The sequence below is a fragment of the Leopardus geoffroyi genome, chromosome D2, assembly GCF_018350155.1.
Source record: "Leopardus geoffroyi isolate Oge1 chromosome D2, O.geoffroyi_Oge1_pat1.0, whole genome shotgun sequence".
NCBI classification, from domain to species: Eukaryota; Metazoa; Chordata; class Mammalia; order Carnivora; family Felidae; genus Leopardus; species Leopardus geoffroyi.
In genome coordinates this window covers 4,644,683-4,668,384 of record NC_059334.1, presented here as the reverse complement: position 1 = coordinate 4,668,384, position 23,702 = coordinate 4,644,683, and the positions used below count along the sequence as shown (strand labels likewise).

Sequence of the window (23,702 nt, the reverse complement as noted above, 5' to 3'; positions counted from 1 at the left end):
TCGCCTCCTCCCCGTCTCCTTTACCCCAGCCGGAGGTTTCCATGGGTCTCACTAGGGGGTAACTGCAAGAGGAAGTCTCCATCCTGCACCCCTCCCCCACAGGAAGCCCGCGCTGTGCGGCCCCAAGTGGTTCCCCATCCAGATCAGTTCATTGTCCTGATTTCCACAGGACACCTGCCTCCAGCAAGTGGAGTGCTCTATCTCCTAGACTCAGTCATCCCAGGCTACCCTGGCGGTCAAAATCTGGAAACACCCTGAAATCTTTAACTCCCTTGGCTTCTTAATTTTTCTTAAGCTGTTTTCTTTATCCTACCTATTTAATTGTTGGATAGAAAACTCTTTTCAGCAAGTGGTTTTACTTTCTCATTTTTCATCGCGATCACAGAATCGTTTTCATGGTAGATTTAGAAAATAGAAATCGTCCAACGTCCCCTCTGTGTTGCACTCTTTATTTATTTATTTTAAATTTTTTAATGTTTATTCATTTTTGAGAGAGAGAGAGAGAGTGTGAATGGGGGAGGTGCAGAGAGGGAGGGAGTCACAGAATCCGAAGCAGGCTCCAGGCTCTGAGGTGTCAGCACAGAGCCCGATGTAGGGTTTGAACTCACAGACCGTGAGGTCATGACCTGAGCCGAAGTCGGCCGCCCAACCGACTGAGCCCCCCAGGTACCCCTTGGTATGCTCTTGAGAACATACCCCCCAGGGACCCCTATGCTCTTGAGAACATAGAAGTATTATTTTATGTGATGAGTCAGTCCACTCTTCCCTAGACAATGCAGTGTTCTGTGTGAGCTTCTTTGCTCAAAGACGCATGTGGAAAACAAGGGAACATTCCCTCTGTTAATGTTTCTATTTACCAGCATTATAAGAAAGATGAAAATCCCTTGGTGGTTATCTATTTACTAGCATTATAAGAAAGAGCTGAAAACCCCTTGGCGGTCTTAATAATTTATAGCTGAGTTAAGGAATGGCCAGTCTGGGGGCGCCTGAGTGACTTAGTTGGCTAAGCATCCCAACTTCAATTCAGGTCATGATCTCATGGCTGGTGGGTTCGGACCCTGCGTCAGGCTTTGGGCTGACAGCTCCGAGTGGGCCTGGAGTCTGCTTCGGATTCTGGATCTCCCTGTCTCCTTCCATCCCTCCCCTGCACACACTCAGTCTCTCTTCTTCAAAACAAACAAACAAACAAACAAACAAGCATAGGCAGTCTGTGATGACTGAGAGGCGAAGGCCATGTTTGGGGTCTAGTAGGGCTGGGCGCATTCCGGTGTCGTGCCCGCTGGGCGGTCAGCAGCTGGGGCTGCAATATACTAGCTGCTCATTAAAAGGGAGGTGGGCTCAGGCTGTGCCTCCTCACCTGCCACCCTCCTCAGCAGCAGGTCTGAGACAGTGAGGCCCTCAGGCCCTGTCTGGATCATGGGCTCTCCCTAGTGTCCCTGCCCCTTCCCAGTCCTGGGTTTGGGCTGCACCTCAGGCCTCGGCTGGGGCCTCACTGCTGAGGGTGGAGCAGGGAAGCATCGTGGGTCACCAGCCCCGCTGACCGGGGATGTGGGTGACCCCGGCAAGAGGGAACCTCGGGGAGTGTGGTGGGGGGTCCTCCGTCCGGGGCCCAGGCCACAGGCTGAGCTCGCGTGGGGCCTATTCCGCTGCCGCCCTTATGGAGAGAGGACGGCCGGTGCTGGGAGAGAATGTGTGGCAAGCCCTGCCTGGGGTCAGCCGGAGCAGGGGGTGAGCTGGCGCTCTGGGAGCCAAAGGCAGTGTGGCACCTCGCTGGGCCTCGCGTTCCTGATACGCGTGTGGACACAGGGGAAGGTTCCACCGTGAGCGAAGGGTGCCACCGGGGCACCGTGTCGTGTGAAGGGTTAACAGCGCCCGTCTTCCTCTTGTGACGGAGTTTGCCTTGGGTCGGCGTCCCAGCCCCGTTTGCCTGGCACCCCAGCAGAGGGGGGATGTCAGCGGTGTTCCTGAGCAGCACTGCGTGGGGGAGAGATGACTCCCGCTCGTGAACTCCCTGTGACCCGGCAGGACGGCGTGGGCCACAAGTGCCAGTTTGGGAGGCAGAGCTCTGGACTTCCCAAAGTGTGATGATTCTTCCAACTTCCGTGTCCCGGGTGGAGACCTGGCCATGTGGCCTCTGGAGATGCTGTTGTTGGTTCCTAAGGGCTGGAAGATCGTGCCCTGGCCCTGCTGCTCCCAGGGTGCGTGCTGTCTTCACCCCAAAACGTTGCTTCTAACGTGCTGGCGCAGAAGCAGGAAGGGAAGTGTCATTATGTTGTGCAGGAACTTTCAACTGGACTGTGCGCCCGCCGTATTTGGCAAGGGGCATCTGTATGTGTGTGCGCGTGTGCGCGTGTGTGCGCGCGTGCGTGCGTGTGCGCGTGCGTGCGTGTGCACTCAGAATACTCGGCCAGCCCCCTCCCACAAGTCGCCTGTTTGATAACGAGCGGTGAGTATGTCCTGCTGCTCTTTTCAGGGCCGCTCCCCAGCTGGGACCCTGGCTGGAGACCACGGGGCAGACAGACCCTCCCCACGAGAACCTTTCACAAGGGGGCCGGGACTGGGGCAAAGGGCACACGCAGGTACAGGGGTTAAGAGAGCCTCGTCGTCCAGAAGGCCACAGCCCAGGCAGCTGGGAGCTGGGTGAGCAGGGAAGGAGTACAGACGAGGGTCGGGGGGCTGTGGGCTCCGGCGTGAGGGCGTCCGTGCCGACGAGCTCAGGACCGCCTCCCTCCGTGGCTCCCGGGCCAGGTGACCGCACAGATCCCGAGAGGAGGGCCTGGTAGACCCGGGGCTGGAAGAGGGATGTGTTTCTGCGCGGCCAGGGTGGAATCGGGACACGAAAAGCAGGAGCCTCAGGAGGAACTGAATCCTTCAGTCTGCAGCCACTAGGCAGGGACGGGGGTTTCGTATTCACATGCTTTGCCTTGTGAACTCCGTTCTCTGAAGGACTTAAGAAAAGTCATTAGTGTTCAGTTTGTTTGGCGTTTTGTTGTGAAGGTGGGAGTTGGATTTCTAAGCCCTTTACGTGTTGGAGCTGAAATTAGGAGCCAGAATGTATTATTTTTTGTGTAACCCAAATGCTCTCTTTCCTGTAAACGTCGTTTAAAAAGGAGGCGGCAGGCAGAGAGGACAGTCCCTACTTCAGGGTCCATCCCCGATGGCAGAGTTCTGTTTGCTGGTCGGGGTCTGACAGCATTGGGCTCCAGCCAGCTTCCCTGAGGGGCATGGGGACCAGCACTTCGGCACCTGTGGGTCCCACCAGGCTCCCTCCTACCAGGTGGGAAGGTCTGATTTACTGGGGCAGTAGCCCTGTGGCCCCTGCGGGCACATGTGTTCCCAGCCGGAGCGGGACTTGGCTTTATGGAGTCCCCGAATACATCCACATTCCTCCCAGATGAATGAGAAATGAGTAACTGACTGAGAATTTGTAGACAAAGATTCATAAAGCGCTATTCAGCTAACACTTCATCAACTTTATTGTTAGAACCCCGTTTTCTTGCTTTCCCAAATTTTCTCCCTTCCTTGCTTTTTCTTTCCTTCTCTTTCTTCCTTTCTTTCTTTTTCTCCTTCCCTCTTTCTTTTCTTCCCCTCCCTTCTCCTCCCCTCCCCTCCTTTTTTCTTTTCTTTTCTTTTATTTTTTCTTTTCTTTTCTTTTCTTTTCTTTTCTCTTCTTTCCTTTTCTTTCCTTTCTTTTCCTTTCCTCTTCTTTTCTCTCCTTTCCTTTCTTTTTCTCTTCTCTTCTCTTCTCTTCTCCTTCTCTCCTCTCCTCTCCTCTCCTTTCCTTTTCTCTTTCTCCTCTTCAGTGGCTATCAGAATGCCCTCATGGACCTGGCCAATTTCTTTTTCACTCACCATGTGAGTGCTCCACTTAGAAAAACCAAAAGCTCTTAAATTGGGCCCATCTGTTCTTTTGTAAATTCACAATTTGTGAAGATTTAGGTAATCTGAGAAGGAAGTTCTTTGCTGGTTTTGGTCATTGGTTTCTTAGGTTGTTGCTGGGCAGTGTCTCCCTCCCTTTGACAGGATTCTTGTCATTCTTGCACACTTCCCACACGCGAAAACCACCAGATGGGTGCCATCCTGTGCTGCAGGCTGGATGAGCGACTAGAGATTGCACTTGGAAAGAGCACTGGGCCTGAAAATCAGGAAACAGGCTTCTGGTTACCACTCTATCATTTTGGTGATCCTTCCAGAGACATAGCTTCCTGACCTGTGAAATTTGGGGGGTCAAGGAGATTTAGAAAGAGAATTTCTGGGGCACCTGGATGGCTCAGTTGGTTGAGTATCTGACTCTTGATTTCAACTCAGGGCATGATTTCATGGTTCATGGGATTGAGCTCCGCATCAGGCTCTGTGCTTGGGATTTTCTCTCTCTCTCTCTACCTCTCCCCCATTCATGTGCATTCTCTTTCTCTCTGTCTCTCTCTGTCTCTCTCTCAAAAAAAAAAAAAAAAAAAAAAAAAAAAGAGAGAGAGAGAGAGAGAGAGAAAACAGAGAGTTTCCAACACCCACTTAAAATTTTTTAACTATCATTAACATATCTTGCAATTTAAGATAGCATATGCCTCACAATTCTTTATGCCTTGTTTTAGAAAGATAACTTACCCAAGTTATAATAGAACATCTACTAACAGTCGAGGATGGTTATTTGTTTGTTTGTTTACTTATTTATTTATTTCAGCAAATCAAATTTCTACACAAGATGTCTAAACACACAAGACAACACTAGATAGTCACAATATAATTTCATACAATGAGAGAAAAAAAAAACCTCAACATTTCCTTTTCATCTTTTTTCTATGTTTGTGCAAAGAACATGTAAATACATCTGTCTTGTCACCTACAGTCAGGTATGGGCTTTCTTTCTGGGAAAAGAGATTTAATAAAAATCAAACAGAATTCTCTTATTAACACTCTCAAAGAAAACAAGAGGTTAGTCAAATTTCCTACCTTCATGATGTAACTAAATGTTCCCTGGAGATCTGACTCCACTTTTAGTTAAAAGGATATTGAAGGGTAGCAGAACGTTTCACCCAAAATGTGCCCCTTGGGTGTAGTGACCATTTTGAACTGAAGTTACTTAAGTGCCAGAAGGATATTCTGAGCCTCCTTCTTTCCCCCAGAAAGCAGGAAATAGATTTCCATTGAGGGTCCCCCTCCCCCCCCCCCCACCCGCTCCGCTGCCCTGAGGGTAGAAGGCGTCCATATTGTCCTTCTGGGGCCTGTCTTACCTCCTTATCAGAGATGGGGAATTCTGGGCCCAGAAGGCTGTATAAACAGATCTTCACTAAATCACTACCTCACTCCCAACTCCCTTGTCTTTTCAATTCTTCACAAATATACTGTTCTTTGTCTAAAAGGTATAAAGCCTGTCTCTTTTGTTCATTCCTTGAGTCCCATACACAACGTTCAATTTGTTTTACTCCTGTTTATGTTTCCAGCCAATTTAATTAGTAATTAAAAGCCCAGCCAAAAAACCCAGAAGGGAAGAAGGGAAAGGTTTTCCTCCTGACAGTGTTAGAGTAAACATACTTCCCACTTATGAAGCCCTCTAGCGACAAGTAATTCGCGCTGGAGTGGGAAAAGGATACATTTTTGAAGTGAGACAATAGTTTTGTGACTTGCAGAAAGAATATGGCTTTCAAATTCTTTAAATTATAGTGAAAAATAAATTTTAAAGGGCCAGCTAGGGTATTTCCAATAGATTACTACAGCAGCCACCTTCCAGCCATCTGGTAAGATCAATATTCCTTTTGGTGACACTGCATTTTCTTTTCCAATTAATCTGTATTCCCTGATCACACATATGTAAAACTGAATGATTTCCAAATGCCTGATTAAATCATTCCTTGCTTGGCATATCGTCATGCCAGAAAATTTAGAAATAACATATCTTTATTGGGAGGCATGTGAAAACTGGCAGTATAAAATCCTTTGTGATTCTAAATAAATATCATTGGTGTGTGTTTGTATGCACCTGTGCATTCCCAAATGCATTGTGGTAACCTATTTTCAAAGATTAGAAGAGGGCTAGAGAACGTATCATCACCCTTATTCAAAGGAAAAAATAAAAGAACTCTGTTACAATTCATAGCGTTATTTTTTTCAGACTTCCATAGCACACACACTGAATGCAGTTTTCAGATTTCTCATGCTCTTAATTCAGGTGATATGGGTCAGCTGAATGGAATAACCAGGGTCTAGCAGCAAAAGTGAGTAAGATAATGTGCTTTCTGGTGCGTACTTACTTCCAAAGCTGCCTGGGAGACTTTCCTCTGGGCCACTCATTTATCCTTTACGGATGAGCAGTACTGTTCATCAGGAGGTTCCTACGGGCGCGCCTGTGGGGCTCAGTCCATTAAGCGTCCAAACCTTGGCTGCGGCTCAGGTCATGATCTCAGGTTCAGGAGTTCGAACCCTGCTTGGGGCTCGGTGCTGACAGCGCCTGAGCCTGCTTGAGATTCTCGCTCTCTCTCTGCTCTTCCCGAACACGCTTTCACAATGTATAAATAAACCTTTGAAGAAAAAACAGAAGGAGCTTACCGTAAAGAATAAGACTGGCTGAGACCACAATCACTCTGTTGATGAAACATCAGGTTGTTCTACAAAATGACAGAACCTGAATATTTGTATGTAACAAATTAACAATTTTTGCCTCTCAAATAAAATGTTCATTTTTACAAAAATGTTCTAAAATGGACTTGATTTTTTTTTTACTTTTTTAAGTAAGAATTACAAAAATGTTCTAAAATGGACTTGATTTTTTTTTACTTTTTTAAGTAAGAAAAATACTTTACTTTTTAAATTAAGAAAACAATTTAATTAATTAATTAAGCTTGTCTACCCCATTGATTTTTTTCATAAACTTGCTTTTGCCCCCACAGGAAAACAGCAAAGTTCCGTACGTATTATCTACAATATGAAAGATATTTCAGGTCATTTCTCGTGTCATATTTCGTCATTACTTCCTCTCACTTATACCCCAACAAGGACTCAGAACTTCTTTATAAATTTTTTTAATGTTTATTTTTTGAGAGAGAGTGACACAGTGCGAGCGGGGGAGGGGCAGAGAAAGGGACACACAGAATCTGAAGCAGGCTCCAGGCTCTGAGCTGTCACAGCCTGACGCGGGGCTCAAACCCATGAACTGTGAGATCATGACCAGAGCTGAAGTTGGACGCTTAACTGACTGAGCCACCCAGGCGCCCCTGGAATTCTTTATAAAAACATTGTTGTACTTGAAGTTTCAACTCTGGCATGTGACAGCTTGGAAGTCATTTTCCCGTTGTTCCAACAGGAAAAACGCTGAATGCACAGAAAATCAACAACTTTTCTGGAACCTGTTAAAGAATTGAACTCATGGGACAAATGGCCACTTCAAAATCTGGGGACAAGTGAATACTGAGAAAGACAACTGACATCAGCTTAGCTGGGGCAGAAACCGTAGAAACACTTACGTGGTAACTTTGATGATGCTGGAGGCTCAGTGTGGACCACTCTGGGAAGGAGAAAGTCCTGAGAGCACAGTTTTAGGAGGGGGACTGTACATTCAGGGCCCTTGCCTCCAGGAATCTCACCAAGCACACAGCCAAGAAGAATGACTGTGTCTTTGTCAGGGAGGAGGAGAAAGGAACCTTTCGGAAATATGTGCAATCTGTTCTCTGTAACAAAGACCTACCTCCAGTGAACAGGCCTTTATCAGAGCTGTGCCTAGAAGGATCTGGGGGCCCTGCCATTTGTCTGTACCCTCTTGCTCCTCCCATATACATCCTTTCCTTTATTAAAGCCTCAGGTAGGTGGCGGGTGTGCTCTGTGCAGTTGTGAAAGTCCATTCAGTGATTGGATCTGTTGAGATGGTTATAAAAAGCAGTGTTTTTCTGGCCTGCCAGTTGGAGGCTCATAGATTCTCGAGATATTCGAACTGGTAAAAACCTTCGCACTGGTAAACGATTCTCATTTGGGGAGAAATAAATGCAATTTTCAGAGCCTAGTTGGAACCCGAACCAGAAGCTTCAGGGTAGAGCCTGGGGACTTGTATCTGGAACTCTGATCAGGTGGTTCTGATGATACTTTGGGAACCCCCTAACCTAAACCCTGAGAGATCCTCAGTCATCCTGAAGCCCCATCCAGGACCCTACATAGCAGGAATGTGTCTTGTCTGCTGGGAAGAAGTAGTCTAATCCACAGCGGGGGGAAAGCACAGTGTAAATAAATAGAAATCAAGGAAACCATTGGGTTAAGCACTTGGTACATCCTGGCTTTTAAACTTTTACAGTAAATTGCCTAATAAGCTATAACTGTTTACACATGTTGCAGTCAACCTCTAGATGTATTATTACAAGGATCATCCAAACTAGTAGAAAGTAAAAGCAGGTGTTATCCAACTGTCATGTCTGGGAACTGGGGAAAGGATTGCGGCTGGTGACAACGGTCACTACTCAGTTTTAGAGCCACCGTCACTGTCCCAGGCTTTGCTGCTGTCCGTAGTGGCCCCACAATGGTTTAGGGCTTTTTCTCCCCATCAAGACAGTGAGCCAAGCATTCAGGAACCACATCTCGGGAGCATTTATCCACCTCTGAGAAGTCAGCCATTTCTAAAATGACCTCTCCTTTTCAGAGATACATTTTGTAATAATTATTGATGTGGCCTCTCCTGCCCTCAGCCACAGCCTCTCTTGCTTCTCCCCCCTCCCCAGACTCCCTGGTCCAGAGGAACAAACTAAATTGACTTGGAATCAAAGTGCCCTACGCCAAACACAATGTATCTGAAACCAATTTCAAAGAAACCATGAAGACTGCAAAAAAGTAGCAAACCTGGCAAAGGAAAAAGATTTAGATCTCAAGGACATATTGATGGCAACATTTGTAAACATTTATAACTTACCAAGCAATCTAATGCAAAAGTTTAGAAGACAATATATGTCACATGTTTTTTTCTTTGGTTTAAATTTATTATTTATACTGTACTTTTTTTTTTTTTTTTAACCTACGTGGGTTGGACTCTTTTTTCCAGACTTTTTCTTAGGAAGTGGAAATGCAGGCATATCTCTTGTGATTGAGTGAGATGTAGAATGTCAGGATTCTAAGACAGAAAATTGTGCTAGTCTCTGTGTACAGAGACAAAGGAAGAGACTATGTTAAGGACTAGGATATTATTCTCTGGGAGAAACAGTCCCGAGGCAAGACTGAGGAACTAGTCTGTGGGGCTTGGGCAATGAATTTGGGCCATTGGGCTGTAAGAACACGAGTTATACATATTTGTGTTTCAGATTCTGGGGGTACATTGAGAGTCCTGGGAAGCGTGACAATGGCAGTTCATCGTAATTCGCTGTAATTACATGTGCCAGTCGGGGGCTGGGCAGGAAGCAGACGGCTCACCAGAAGGTTCACGCCCCTGTTTATTGAAGAGCTAGATACAGAGATGTGAGCAGACTCTGAGGGATGACAAGGCGCCATGAGGCAGGCAACCTCCGGGCCCCAGGAGACAGGAAAGGAAAAAAGCAGAACTGCCTGGTGCCAGACGGCAGGTGGGCAGGATGTGCGAGGGGGGTGACGGTGATGACCCCAGCCTGACTTGTCTCCCCTTTGGCTTTCTGATCCTTGCCAGTGTCCCCTATTAGGTGAACCCAGAAGAAGCCAGAGGGCCGGGGAGCAGCCCACATAGGACACAGAGCCAGGCCAGGGAAAAAGAGGGCAACGCCTCGTGCTGGAGAGACTTGTCAGTATAAACAGCATCGGGAAGGTCTAATCTCTGAGCCGTATTGGTCACCTTGAAATTCTTCAAGGCTGTGTTTTCCAGCAACCAGAGCCAAAGGGCTCAGAGTGCAGAAAAATGAAGGGAGTTTGGGAGGAGAGGGAGGAGCTAGGACTTTGCATGCCCTTTCGGCTCCCCATGAACACTGGGATTTTCTGGATGTTGGGAAAGTATGGGATGTGAAAAGCCACGTTGGCATCAAACAGAGCTTGAGTTCAAGTCGAGTCTATCCTTTCCTGCCTGTGCCACCTCACGTAGCTACTTAACTTCTCTGAATGTCAGTTTCCTCGTTGCTAAGTGGAAGTAATTATGCCTGTGCCTTAGGGTTACCGTATTAAATGAGACGCACAGACATGCCAAAATGCCTGGCATATAATAGGCAACCAAAGGATATTATTGTTTCTTTCGTGCCCAAGTAATGGTTGTACTGGAAGGGTCAGGTGTAGACTTCTCCCAAATTCTCATGATGACAGTGAGCCATTAGCTGTAATTACTTCGTAAAAACCTCTGACAGAGAAAAGTGCAGTACAGTTGGACGGGTCAAGAGAAATCCCTGCTTGTCACTTTAAACTTTTTCCCTCAAATGTGTTACCCGGTGAATTGTATCTATTCTCATTAACTATTCTGTGGCTCTTTCTCTAGTGGGGGAAAGCGCATCGCTTCAGCTCACAGTGCATTCGTATCTTTGAACACAAGATGTATGAGGGGCAGTAGCTATTTCTCACCGCTCCCTGGATTTTGAGGGTAAGTTCAGCCTTATCATTTTCCAGCTGAGAAGCCCAAGGTGAGAGATGAAGTGTCTTTGCCATTATCACATGGCTCAGAGATAGGAATGTTCAACCCACTGAGCCGTGAGCCAAAGGCATTTTGTAGGGACAGATAATTTTGAAGTGAATCGTATTTATGAAATATGAACTTCAGCACCAAAATACCAAAGTCCTCACTCTTAACCTCTTGTTGAACGTTAAATAAAATGGTTGTAACTGGCCAGACTCTACTATCCTCCAAATCAGAGCAAAAAAATTATCAGTTAGAAACCTCACGGGAAATCACATTCCACTGCCTTCGTAATGAGGAGCGGCTCTAAAAACATTCGGTGTCCTGGTGGCCGGATTTAGGGAGCCAGACTGACTCAGAACGTGGCCCCCACACATGCATCTAAATACTAATGATTTAATTTATTATACTCCAAGTTGGCTTTTGAGTGAGTGAGACAGGATGGGTCTGTCCAGTTATTTACAGAAATCTTAGGATTTCCCGTGACTCTCGTGCAGTGCTGAGTCGACCTTGGCTATGGAAAGCAGACTTAATTAGGCCTGACGTGGTCCTGTCCAAACACAGTCCTTCTGCAGCCTGGGAAGGCAGGGACAGAAGTGCTCCCGTTGAGGTGTGTGGCGCTGTCCGGGAGGCACCTGTAGCCGGCCAGCAGTGAGGGTCTCTCTTTCAGTCCCCCTTGCACAGGAAGCCCGCCCAGGATGTGCTGGCTGCAAGAGACATGGACCCCTCAAATGTCCACAGGGAACTGGCTTTGACCATATCGACGGCGTGGCCGGGGATGCTTTTGGTGAGTCCTGCTTACTCATTTTGGTGTCGGAGGGCAGTCGTCTTGGGCTTCCGCGGCTCCTTCATCAATGCGGACTATTCCAAGAAACGGAAAATCTGGGATCTAAACCCTGACGGAACCCCACGCGGGTTCTGGAAATCTCTGCTTATACGTCTCGGTGTCCAAGAAACTTTGACAGAAGAAGAAACAATGTACTGCGTGTTCTACTCTCACCATCGAGGAGAGAGAGATGTAATGCCAGAATGGATCTCAGTAACGATGGGGTGTCCAGAATCCAGTGCCAAGTGGCACTGAACTCCGTGCCTCCGTGTCCGCGTGGCTTTAAAAACAAATCGCGAGTTTTCGACCACTGCCTCGACCACAGCGAGTCAGAGTCCCCGCAACCTGGGTGTTTGAAGAGCTGCACACGTGGTTCTTCCTCCCTCGGTGACCTTGGTAGCCGCAACCTGAATCAGTGTGTTGACAACGGCGTGCCGTCCCAGACTCGAGAGCATCCGGGCGATCCAGACCGCAAACCCTTTCTCTCTCTCAGCCTAGCAGCGAATACAGAGGTCTCCCTGGACCTCCCCTGTGTCAGACTCGTGCTCTGAAGTGTAACCGTCCCGTGGAAGGTTAAGTCATTAGCAGACTTTAACTTTATAGATTCCGGTGGTTAGTAGACTATCACAAGCAGGCAGTGAAAGCACTCGCTTAAAGCTTTGGTCTCCGTTGGGTTGAGAAGGGTTTTGGATCTTGAATCCTCTCGAGAAATACTGGCCTGAACGTGGTGTGGCTGCAAGTCACAAGTCACCCTAGTGACCAGACAGCGTGAGAACAGGGGCAGAGGTGTTATCAGGCAGGAGCAGGGCTCTCGTTCAGGGAGGGTCCCCAGACCAGACGGTCTGTTTCTCAGCACTGCCTGGGGGCGGGCCAGGCTGTCTGCTCAGTACGCAGGAGGCTGTTGCAAGGATGTATCACATCCTTCTCCAAAAGGGCGGGGATGGAGAGGCTGAATCTTGTGCTCTTAATGGTGCGTTTAATCCTGGGAAAGTCGTAGAGGAAAAAGTCACATCTTCTCCTCCGAAGCACTCACTTGTCTCTACACACAAGTCTTCGGGTTTTATGGAGTTTAGAGACTGTCACAGGGAAAGGTCAGAACGTGGAAAGCTCTATCAGTCAGTCGAATGTGTGTGAACCCAATCTGCTTGATTTTACTTTTCCCTTTGAGTCAATCTATTTTAGTGTCACATGGGTGCTCTTTAACCTGCCGCTCGATTTAAATGAACTGTGTGTAACAACTAGTCACTTCAGTGAAAAAAAAAATGCATTGAACTTATAATTTGATAGCATGAAGTCCCAAAAACTTTTCTAATTCACTTACCTCTTACTTTTTAAGAATGTGCATTGGCAAGGTAGCCCCAGCTAGCCTCAGTTATTGAAAAATACCCAGGAAAATGACATTTTCCATTTGGGGGAAAGTATCTTATTTATGAACTCAGGATTAGCCAACCACTGCTCTCGTTTTTTATTAAATTTTACCCACATCTTTCCCCCCTGACATCTTTGGTAACACATCCATTGTTATAACCCCAAGGAAAGTAAACACTGAATTCAAGAAATACAATAAACATCAATGCCAGTGACATTTTGTATTCTGTTTAATCAGTGTCGTAAATACATGCCTCAGAAAATAGTCTCACCCGGCCAGTATTTATATAATTACATACATAATGTTTCCAGTATTTATGGTGATCTTGATCCAGTTCACATATAATGGCTGGATTTCAGAGACATTAAGAAGCAGAAGATCAACAGGAAAACTCTCTCACCAAGAAAGATATTTCTGTGTTTACAGCAGCCTGAATTTTTAAAAAAAATTTTTAATGTTTATTTATTTTTGAGAGAGAGAGAGAGAGAGAGAGAGAAAGAGAGAGAGAGAAATAGAGAAAATGAGCACGGAAGAGGCAGAGAGAGACAGAGACAGAATCTGAAGCAGGCTCCAGGCTCTGAGCTGTCAGCACAGAGCCTGACGTGGGGCTCAAACCCATGAACCGCGAGATTATGACCTCAGCTAAAGGTGGACGCTTAGCCGACTGAGCCACCCAGGCTCCTGAACAGCAGCCTGAATCTTTAAGCTTTGCAGATGACTGCTAGACAGAGAAAGGACTGGGGTGACCTGACTTCCTCTCCTTCATAAGTACTCTGACTCTAACCTTCTGCTGAACCATTAAAAAACCTACGTTTCCCAAACTATATTTTCTTATTGCAGGCATTTGTGGAGATTGCAATTACTTCCTAGGGGGAACTGTCATAAATATTGCATTGGAAGTTAGTCAAACGTTTATAGCTTTATCTCAGAGATGGAGTCACTGGTAACATGTGAATCTGTTTGCCATTGGTGTTGACTAAGCCCTCCTCAAGGTACCAGGAAGCATTGTATTTTATTTGTGCTTCTTATTCTGATCGAACGAGAACATTATAAAGAGCCTCACTGAGTCTACAGAAACGGCAACTGTGTTGCTTTAGGAAACTGCTCATAAATTTATCAGAAAGAGCTGCGTTTATTGGTTTAGGCTTGTTTATTTGTACTAAATGCAAAGATTTGCTTTATTCAAGAAGGAGCAAATTTCAGTCTTATTTTTTAATTGTCATTATGTAATTGGTTGTAGATAAACAAGATAAGGGGAACATTTCTTAGATGTTAGTGGTCAAATGGATAAGGCCTTGGCCTGAAGACTTCATCATAAAAATCCATTCCTCGATGAAAGGCACTTACAAAGACCAGCCTCCTGAAATACCACATGACAAATTGACAGAACTCTATGGTTTTGTGGTAAGTGTGAATGCCTTTATCTGATGTATCAATAGATCAATTTGTGGAATTTGTAATTAAAATGTCAGTGGAGAGCATGAAATCTATCCGAAGGTCCAGCTCATCATTCATTATCAGGTAATTGAATCACTACTTGGCCTGACTTGAGCTATGGTAATCAGGCCATTAGGCACTTTGGAACAGCAAAATCACTCGCATCATTTGCCTTGGAAGTGGGAAAGGTCAGATTCTAGGTAGTGAAGAGTTCTCTCCCTCTGTTTGGTCAGTGCTAAATCATAGCACCGTATGTCTGTAGAGCTCATTTGTGTCTAGTTTTTGTAGCAAAATGAGATGTTTCATGTCCTTTTAATTGCCTCATGGATTCCAGTTACTAGTTGCAAACTGATGTCTCAAAATTGGCCCCCAGGTAGTCTACAGGTTTCCAGGCTACAAAGTCATCATTATTTTTAAGTTATTGGTAATTCTCATCCTTAAAATTCAGATTGTTTTTCAAGAGAGAGACAGAGACAGAGCACGAGTTGGGGAGAGGCAGAGAGAGGGAGAAAGCATCCTAAGCAGGCTCCCTGCCCAGTGCAGAGCCCAATGCAGGGTTTGATCCCATGACCCTGCGATCATGCCCTGAGTCGAAATCAAGAGTTGGATGTTTAACCAACTGAGCCACCCAGGCACCCCGAAATTCAGATATTTCTAATAAAACCCATGTTTCTGGCTTCTGTAAAATAGCCCAAGCTCTGGCAACACCAGTCCTGTATTTCTACGGACAACAGTTGCTTGGTTTGAGTAGCAGATGCCACGTTTAGACAGACAAGTTCCCTATTCTGCCACATTCTACATCCTTTTCTGATTTTTACCCTAATGAGACTTAGTTGGCATTTATAATCATGTTTGCAGTAGCTTTTGTGATAGTAGGCCTAAAAGGAAAATAAAACATTGCTCAGAAAAGTTGCTCATCAAAAGTGGACAAATGAAAGCCAGAATGGGAGAGGCATATGTTTCTGGAAACGGTCATGGAATTTTCTGGAAATTTGTTTTTCTAGATTCCTTGCATCTACTCATCCATGGGGAAGAAACGTGCACATTCAAAAGCAGCTCCTGGCCACCATGCTCCATGCTCAAAACCCTGTGTGTGGCTTTTGTGGCAGTGCCACGTCATGGGCCGTCAGGGACACAGTTATTCTTCCTCACGAGGGAGTGCTGAGGACCACGGACCGCTGTGAACCCTTTTCCCAGCTAGCAGGCTTCGTTTTCCCTTTATGTGATTTTCTGTCATGATAAAGACAGAGTTTTCACCTTGTTGCAGAACAATTAGCACCATGACTTTGTTTCACAAATTACAGAACTAATAGAAATTTGGGCAGTTTTTTTTTTTCCATCTCTGCCTTGTTTCATGCTGCTTTACCTATCATCTCTGGGGCCTCAAGGAGCCATATTATGATCATAGAGATCCTGGAGCCCGTCGGACTTTGTCTTCTAGCTCAAGTGTTGCTGAAGACTCCAGTGCAGGGAAGGGAGATGGGTGCAGGTGTAATCAGAGAGACAGGCTGTTTCTGTGATTTGTGAGAACTGTCAGATATATAATTATAAATATAAGGTGCAAGAAGATGAGATTAAGATGCTATTTGGGGAAAAGAAAATCCAGTTAAGGTATCCCCAGTTTCCAAAGGGAATATATATTGCCAGAGTAAAATAATGGGCAAGAAGGCAGTTTTCATTATGCTGTGGCCTTGGCCCCAACCACAAGGCAGAACTCCGTTGCACAGAGACATGATCTGCCTGCACCAAGGGCAGGCTTAGGATCTCTTACCAGTGCAGTTTTGAGGGGAGGAAATCACTGGGATTCCCACCCCTGAGTCTCAGATCTCCCTGCTTGAATGGCAAGGGTCTGAGGCAACTATAGCACCAGCTGCAACCGCTGTGAGGCTCACTCTTCCCACTGTCTCAGTACTGCGAAACGGTTCTAAAAAGAGAGAAGGCAGCCAAATGAAACAGAGATGCCTGGGTTTTTGGCGTGTCTCTGCCTTGCCTCTCAGGATTATGGAAAAACAGCGTCAGAAGGCAGAATGGATATTTATGCATACAATCTCTAACTCTTTTGAAAGATAGGCACCCAAGGGCAGTAGTCAGATTCATAGAAAAACTCCTCCCCCGTGAAGATGAGCTGAGCACAGGGTCTGCAAAACAACGTACGTGTAGGTAAGCTCGTCACCAATTTTACTCATGTAACGTAGAGCATTCCGTTTATAAATAATAATAAAATATACAATACTTTGATTATGAATTCTGTATCAGCAATTAGCAATTGATTCTTCCAGAACTTTCATTGATTTTTGCCAGACTCATGTATCCATAGCCAAACTGTGATTGCAACTGATGAATGAGTGTAGTTCCGACATGAATGTTGATTCATATTTTCATTAACACGTAAGATGGAAATAAAACAGGGATGTATGCCAGATCTTCACTCATTTGTCAATGAAGTGAATGACTTTGCTAAATACTATCAAAATGTAATTTTTGAACACTATAAGACTAAATCATCAATTTTTGTCCTATTCACAACATAACAGCTACAGACACATTTTTGACTCTAACCTGCATTATTAACTTCTTTTCCATCACTTTCTTGGATGTAAACAATAAACACAATGATAAATCAAGCTTTGAGTTACTTCGTTTGATGATTTCCACTCTGTAAATACCATCTCCGAGGCTGATGTCAAGCTCCAAGGCAACATCATTGACAACATGCAGTTACGAAGAGGTCACAGTGGCACACTGTTTTACAGTATTTCTACCTACGGAGACAGTTAGAAGTAATTAACCACAAAAGCATAGATAATAGTACAATGTAGTCACCTAATTGTGAAGTGAACAGTTTTGAGTATTTTTTTACCTTCAGTTTCAATGAAATTAATTTGTAAGCTTATGTAATTAAAATTTTAGTAATAGCTAAATAACAACCAGCTTACAGTATTCCTGAAAATTAAGCGATCAGCTCCTGTCAGTTAGCAGAAGTTGCTTCCTGCCCGCCACTGGATGAGAGAAACCCAAGAGAGCATCACAGACCCTTGACCCCACTTTCACGGACCACTGGTTCAATTTCTATCTGTGTACCTGTTATAGGTGAGGTGGGCTGGTCAGTTCCTAAAAGCTTTCATGAATATCTTTGATCTTCTCGTGGAAGCTTTTTTAAGACGGAGCCTAAAGCCGCTCTATACTCTAAGATGCCACTCATTTTTAGGTGAGTCAAAGTAGCATTCTTGCTAAGAAAACGGGCTGGATTCAGATCTGCCGATTTCTAGTTGTGCCGATCTTTGGGAAGCTATTTGTTTTCTCTGAACTTTGGTTTCCTTATCTGCATTATTTTAGTGCCTGCAGTAGGGTTCCAGTGAGGCATAAAAGACAGCCTGGGTGATACTGCTCAGCACAGAGCCTCATACACACTCAGTACTTGGTCAATGGTAGATCTGCTTCCTCTTCTTGTCCCCCTTCTTCAAACCCAGCTCCCAAACTGCATCGTGTAATACATGCACCAAAAAACAGCATAGCCAACGTGTTAGTGGTGACAACAGAGGTTAGTTCACTTAATCCTTACCGTAACATCGTCAGGTTAGGTGCTCTCCGTATATTAATTTTACGGGTGGGGAAACTGAGGGCAGAAGTGGTAAATGACTTCTAAAACTCACAGAGCTAAAAAATAAAACGGAAGCAGAGCTCTTTTCTGATTTTGTAACCCAGTCTTAAAAACTGGTTTATCAAGATATGACATGAAATACCCTAAGTTGGGAAATTTATGAAACATGAAAGATAAATTCTCTTTTTTTTCAATTTTTTTTTATGTTTATTTATTTTTGGTAGAAAGAGAGACAGAGCATGAGTGGGGGAGGAGCAGAGAGAGAGGGAGACACAGAATCCGAAGCCGGCTCCAGGCTCCGGGCTGTCAACACAGAGCCTGAAGCGGGGCGCGAACCCACACGAATCGCAAGATCATGGCCTGAGCTGAAGTCGGACCTTTAACCGGCCGAGTCCCCCAGGCGCCCCTCTCACAGTTCCAAAGCCTGGGAACAGCAAGATCAAGATGCCGGTTGATTGGGTTCCTGGGGAGTCCTCCCTCCCTGCTTGCATTCTTGCAGTGTTCTGACATGATAGAGAGAGGGATCCTTCCGTCTCTTCTTGTAAGGGCGCCCATCCCAGTCGCGAGTGCTCCGCTCTCGTGCTTTCCTTGGTTTCCACACCAGACAGCATGGTTGTGGGAGCCACGCGTCAGTCAGGCACCTGCACTGCCGTGCACTGAACTGTTCCCCAAGCGTCTCGGCTAATGAGCACATCTCTGTTGCCCCCTTCCTCCCTAGAGAAGAGGGTACCTGCCCTGCTCTCTGAAACCAGAGGAAGTGGCTTCTATCGCGTCTTTGTCTCAGAGCATCATGCAACCTTGGCAAGCAGAGGGCTGTGGCGATTAAGAGCAAGACCGTTCAGAGTCTGGCCCTGCCACTTACTACCCTTGTGAACGTGGCCAGGCCTCCATTTCCTCAAGCTAGGGGTGATGGTCATAACAGCATCCGCCTCATAGAACTGCCACGCGAGGGAAGTGTGGCGATGTCTGGGAAGCTCCCAGGGCGGTATCTGGCCCAAAATGAGAACTGACTAAACTTCATGTATCTTCTGTTTGCCCGCTTCTTCCCCCTATGTCACGATCTCCGTCTGCACCATCATATTTATCCTCTTCACTGTGTCCTCTTCATTGTTAACATCATCACCAATCCCAGATGAGGCAAGGTTGTGAGGAGTGAGAGGGCTCAAAGGACTGTCTCACAGGGGACCAGGGAGAAGGCTCGGGAAGTGTGGGATATTTTATTGATGATGGTGATAATAAATAGCACTTACCTTTGCTCGCGATACTTACTAACTGAGGTGATGCATGCTGGTGAGTGCCTCCGGTGTACTATCAGGATGTCCTTCTCACAGGAACTCTTTGGGACCAGTATCATCGCCTGCGGTTCACACAAAACAGGAAGTAAGCTCAGAGGAGTTAGGTGAGGGTGGACATCTGTGAAATGGGGAGTGATCCGTGATGCCAAGTGTTAGTACTTCAGTACTCATCCTCTTTCTACGTTTATACTTTGGCTATCAAAAGAGTAGAAGAAGAAACGGAGAAGACAGAAAAAAAAGGACATAGGGACAAAGGCAAAGGGAAGCGCAGAGAAGGGAGAGAGAAAGCCAGCAGTGCCAGAGCCTGTACGTGTCACATAACACATTTGAACACGAGTAGGGACACGGGTCTCTCACCCCAAAGAAAGGTTCTGCGTAGGGATGTGAAGCCCAGGGGGGATATTTACCAGCCTGGGGGTCGGAGTCAGGGGACGGTTCAAGTGCGTGGAGGACCAGGGTGTGGGGGGCGTTGGAGACTTTCTCAACAACTTCACCTTCTTCCAAAGTATACCCTGCAAGTGCGTCTCAGAGAAGATCTTGCTGGGAAATGGGTGCTTGCTTCTCTGTTTTCACGAGAAGGCATCAGGCATCCAGAGGGAAGCAATCATCCGGGCAAGGAGTCAAAGTTGCTTTGTGAAGGCAGCCTTCATAGCCGTTCTGGGTAGTGCACATGGCTGTGCCTGCTGAGAATAGGACCATTTCCTTTGTTTTCCTGAATAAGTTTAGATGGGCGTGTTCCTATCAAAATAGGCTCCTTTTATGGAACCCTAGCCATACGCAGAAGGTCTCCAGAATATTCCAGATTCCTGATTATTTAACACTCCTTCCTACTTATTTTTCTGCTCTTGTATGTGTAAAATGTGTCACCAATGAAATGTGGACTCTGTTGGGTCCTAGACTGACCCTTGCAGATAACTATTAAGTCAGGACCCCGTAATTAATGAACTAAATAGTGATCAGCATGTCTCTGTAGAGTGTTGGTCTTGTTTCCTCTCTTACTGCTAATTTCTTTTCATGTGTCTCTCCTCAAATTGTGAACTGCTAACACACAGGGATATCTCTCACATTCATTCATTCATTCATTCATTCATGCATTCATAATTGCTAGTTTGCTAGTTAATAAAAAGATCAAGAAAATCAGTTGAGAAATTTATATTGCTCAACCATCTGTTTCCTTTCATCCTTATTTATTTAAGATAATTTTTATTTCAGGCATTCTTTGTTTACTCTGCAATAGATTGACTTGTCTCCTCTTTGGGAAGGATTTTCTAAAATGTTGCACTATAAATATAAAGCTAACGAAGAATCAAATCTGCTCAGTTTCCCCTTATGGCATTCAAGGTTATGTGGTCCTCCTACGTGAAATCCACCATGGTGTTTTGCAAGCTTTTATCAGCCATGACTATAAAGTAGTGGGATTGATGGGGTGCCTGGGTGGCTCAGTGTGTCCAACTTTGGCTCAGGTCATGATCTTGCGGTTTGTGAGTTCGAGCCCTGCATCGGGCTCTGTGCTGACAGCTCAGAGCCTGGAGCCAGCTTCAGATTCTGTGTCTCTCTCTCTCTCTCTCTCTGCCCCTCCCCTGCTCATGCTCTGTCCCTCTCTCTCTCTCTCTCTCTCTCAAAAATAAATAAACATTAAAAAATTTTTAAAGTAGTAGGATTGAAAGTCTCTTAAAGAGAATTGTAACAGAATTGCAGTAACCATAATAATTTCAGTAATACCATGAGAGTAATGTCATATCTTCTCCATGCAAATTTCCTGGTGTTATCCTTTTTATTAGAATGGGTTGTATTTTTGCCTTCTCTCACCCAGTCTTCCAAATTTCTTTCAATCAGAAGCAAATCTAATTTGAACGGAGATCATGACTATTTAATTGCCTTGCTATCACTGAATGTGGCTGTGATATAATATAGTTAGAAACAATGGTATAAGTTATGTCTCAGTGGAATTTTCAGCTCAACATCCCATGATTTTTATTGTCTTATCCTCTTGGTTGAACTGGTTTTGTACTTACATTAAAAAAAAAAAAAAAGGTCCATGCATTCTGTTTGATTTCAGGGAAGAATTTGTGCTTCATGAATATAATACATTTTATTGCACGACCTTCACCCAGTTATCTGATTCTCATTCTGATTATGTGCCTTTCATTGCTTTTGAGCTATTTTACAACTCCTCAAATTTTAGATAGCTATTTAAATGATTACTGTCTATAGAATAGTAAAGAATTTAGTCTATGGAATAGTAAAGAATTTGGTCCAGTAGAGGGACAAATCTAGCCTCTCCATGGAAAAGCCACTTTTGCATCCATTTGGAAATTCATGTCAATATTCCTGGTTTAGAGACATGCCTATTTTAAATTTAACTTTGAAGTGGTTTTAAAATACGCCTCGCTCTCCCATTTAATAATGAGTTAACTAAAACTCATTTGCATGTGTTTATTTTATATCTGTACAAGTGTTATGATTTTACCTTCAAAAAAAATCCTTTCGTAACAATCCCACTATCTTCTCAGTGGAGCTAGAGGGCCACCTCAGTCCTTCCACTGTGTTCCGTGTCATTCACTAACATTTAGAAACAAGTAATAGCTCTCCTTTCACTATTGTCCTGAGGACTTTGGTACCACAATGCATTTCAAGTGAATAGTACCAGTGGCTTTCTAGCTAGTCATCTAAAAATTAGTGGTGGCATACTCAGTAAATAATAGTAGCAAAGAATGTGGCCAAATAGAGATGTGGCTGTTGGTAGAGTGTAGAGCTTACATCTCAGTTATGGAACAAATACGTAGTGGTTAAGATGTCATTCATTAGAAAATGATTCTCTATGTTTAGCTTATAATTTTATGAGCCTGAAGGTAGAAGCAGCCTTTATTTAATGTAAGACTTCTTATTGCTGCTAAATGCGAAAGATCAATTGTTAATAGGATTCTCCTTTATGGTGGCACTCTATTCGTGTATTTCAAAGAGGATTAATGCAAGGATAAATCCTTCTTGTAAATGCCATTCATTTAATGCCAGCTAAGGCTACCATTACCGTGGGAAAAGATCAGAGTCTTGTAAAATGGTCAAATGTGGGTATTCAGTGGGGAAATATAGATGACTTTTACATATCTTTATTCATCCTATTTTCCAGGACACAAGTGGGAGCCTCTGGGATTTAAAACCACTCTTTGGGATTTGCTAATAAAATTGCTTATTTCTGTGTATTTGTGTGTTGTGTGTGGCAATCTTTTCCCACAGGAAACAAGAGGAGACTCTGAAAGCTCATTTATATTCAGAATGTTCATATTCCGGACCATGCTTAGAAACATTTATTTGGTTGTTGTTGTTGTGGTAGAAGTCCTTGGGAAAAGCTTTCTAAGTGTATTTTAGGGGAAAGTGTGTCCCTGGGATAGTTACTTGGATCCGCATCAATTGAGGTAAATTACTTGAATGACAAGGGCTGCTGAATATGAGTTGGTGATGTTGAACAAACAAAAAACAAATACGATTTTTAGTAGAATAAAAAGTGAGCTTGACAATATAATTCAGGTTTGACATTCTCAAAAGTTTGAGAAGGTCTTGGCATTCGGCAGATGATTTCATAATGACTAACTTCCTCTTCCTGAAGGAAATAGTTGTAGAAACAGCCTAGCAAAGAAGGTTCTGATTAGCCATGTGGGCTTTGACAAATGCAGACATGAACTAGGAAAGCAGATGCTTACCAGCAATTGATCTCCTCTCTCTTAGCCTCAGTTTCCTCTTCATAAAATAAGATACATCTTCAGGTCCTTTGAAACTCATTTATCCTACAGTTTGGAATTTGACAACTTCATTTTTATTTTTATTGTTGTTCCATCAACCCGTTACAAAAGACTAGGTTAGAAAAAAAAATAGCTAGAGGTTATAAGATCATTTAAGGACACATAAGCTCCTGAAGAGTGGAAAGAAAAATTAGTGAGTGAGTCTATGAGAAGGAAGAAATGACCTTCTTTATTGCTTTTTAAAGTCTTTTTGCGGGGTGCCTGGGTGGTCAGTTGGTTAAGTGTCTGAAGATTTTGGTTCAGGTTATGATCTCACAGTTGTGGGATCGAGTCCCCTGGTAGGGCTTTGTGCTGAGCATGGAGCCTGCTGGAGATTCTCTCTCTCTCTCTCTCTCTCTTTCTCTCTCTCTCTCTCTCTCTCCCCCCTGCTCTGCTCCTCCCCCACTCACATTCTAGCACTTGGTCTCTCTCTCTCTCTCTCTCTCTCTCTCTCTCCCTCTCTCTCTCCCCTGCTCTGCTCCTCCCCCACTCACATTCTAGCAGTTGATCTCTCTCTCTCTCTCTCTCTCTCTCTCTCTCTCTCTCTCTCTCTCAAATTTAAAAAAAAAAAAGTCTTTTTGCAACAAAAGTTTATCGCAAAACTGCTGGTAAGGAAAGTGAGTAGTAAAATTAAGATCCTCTCGGTGCCACAGCCAGTTCTTACTACTGCGACTGACAAATTATTGTTTTTTAAAAAAGGCTTTGTCATTTACTGCCCAAAGAAAACAAAATTAGACTAAACAAAGTGACAACCGAATGGAACCCCTAAATCTCCAAATTGTTTTCCCTTCAAGCGCGGGCTTTATCTTATTCGATTTTGGGGATGGAATTAATGAAAGTGAGCTTTTGCTTGCTGCTTAGAAC

The 23,702-nt window shown here is 44.6% G+C and overlaps 1 long non-coding RNA gene across 3 annotated transcripts in view; it reads left to right on the top strand.

The window, feature by feature from the left end:
• The window catches only part of LOC123576383, a 126,866-nt gene extending 110,458 nt beyond the window's left edge, over positions 1–16,408 (top strand). For 2 of the 3 annotated variants that reach the window (XR_006701351.1, XR_006701350.1), the window contains exons 4-8: positions 7,298–7,460; positions 9,621–9,718; positions 10,397–10,498; positions 13,967–14,130; positions 15,168–16,408. This is a non-coding gene — a long non-coding RNA (uncharacterized LOC123576383). Of the gene's footprint in view, positions 1–2,385; positions 2,447–7,297; positions 7,461–9,620; positions 9,719–10,396; positions 10,499–13,966; positions 14,131–15,167 lie in introns of those variants that run through there. The other variant, XR_006701352.1, reaches the window with a different exon arrangement.
• Positions 16,409–23,702: the final 7,294 nt, after the last annotated feature.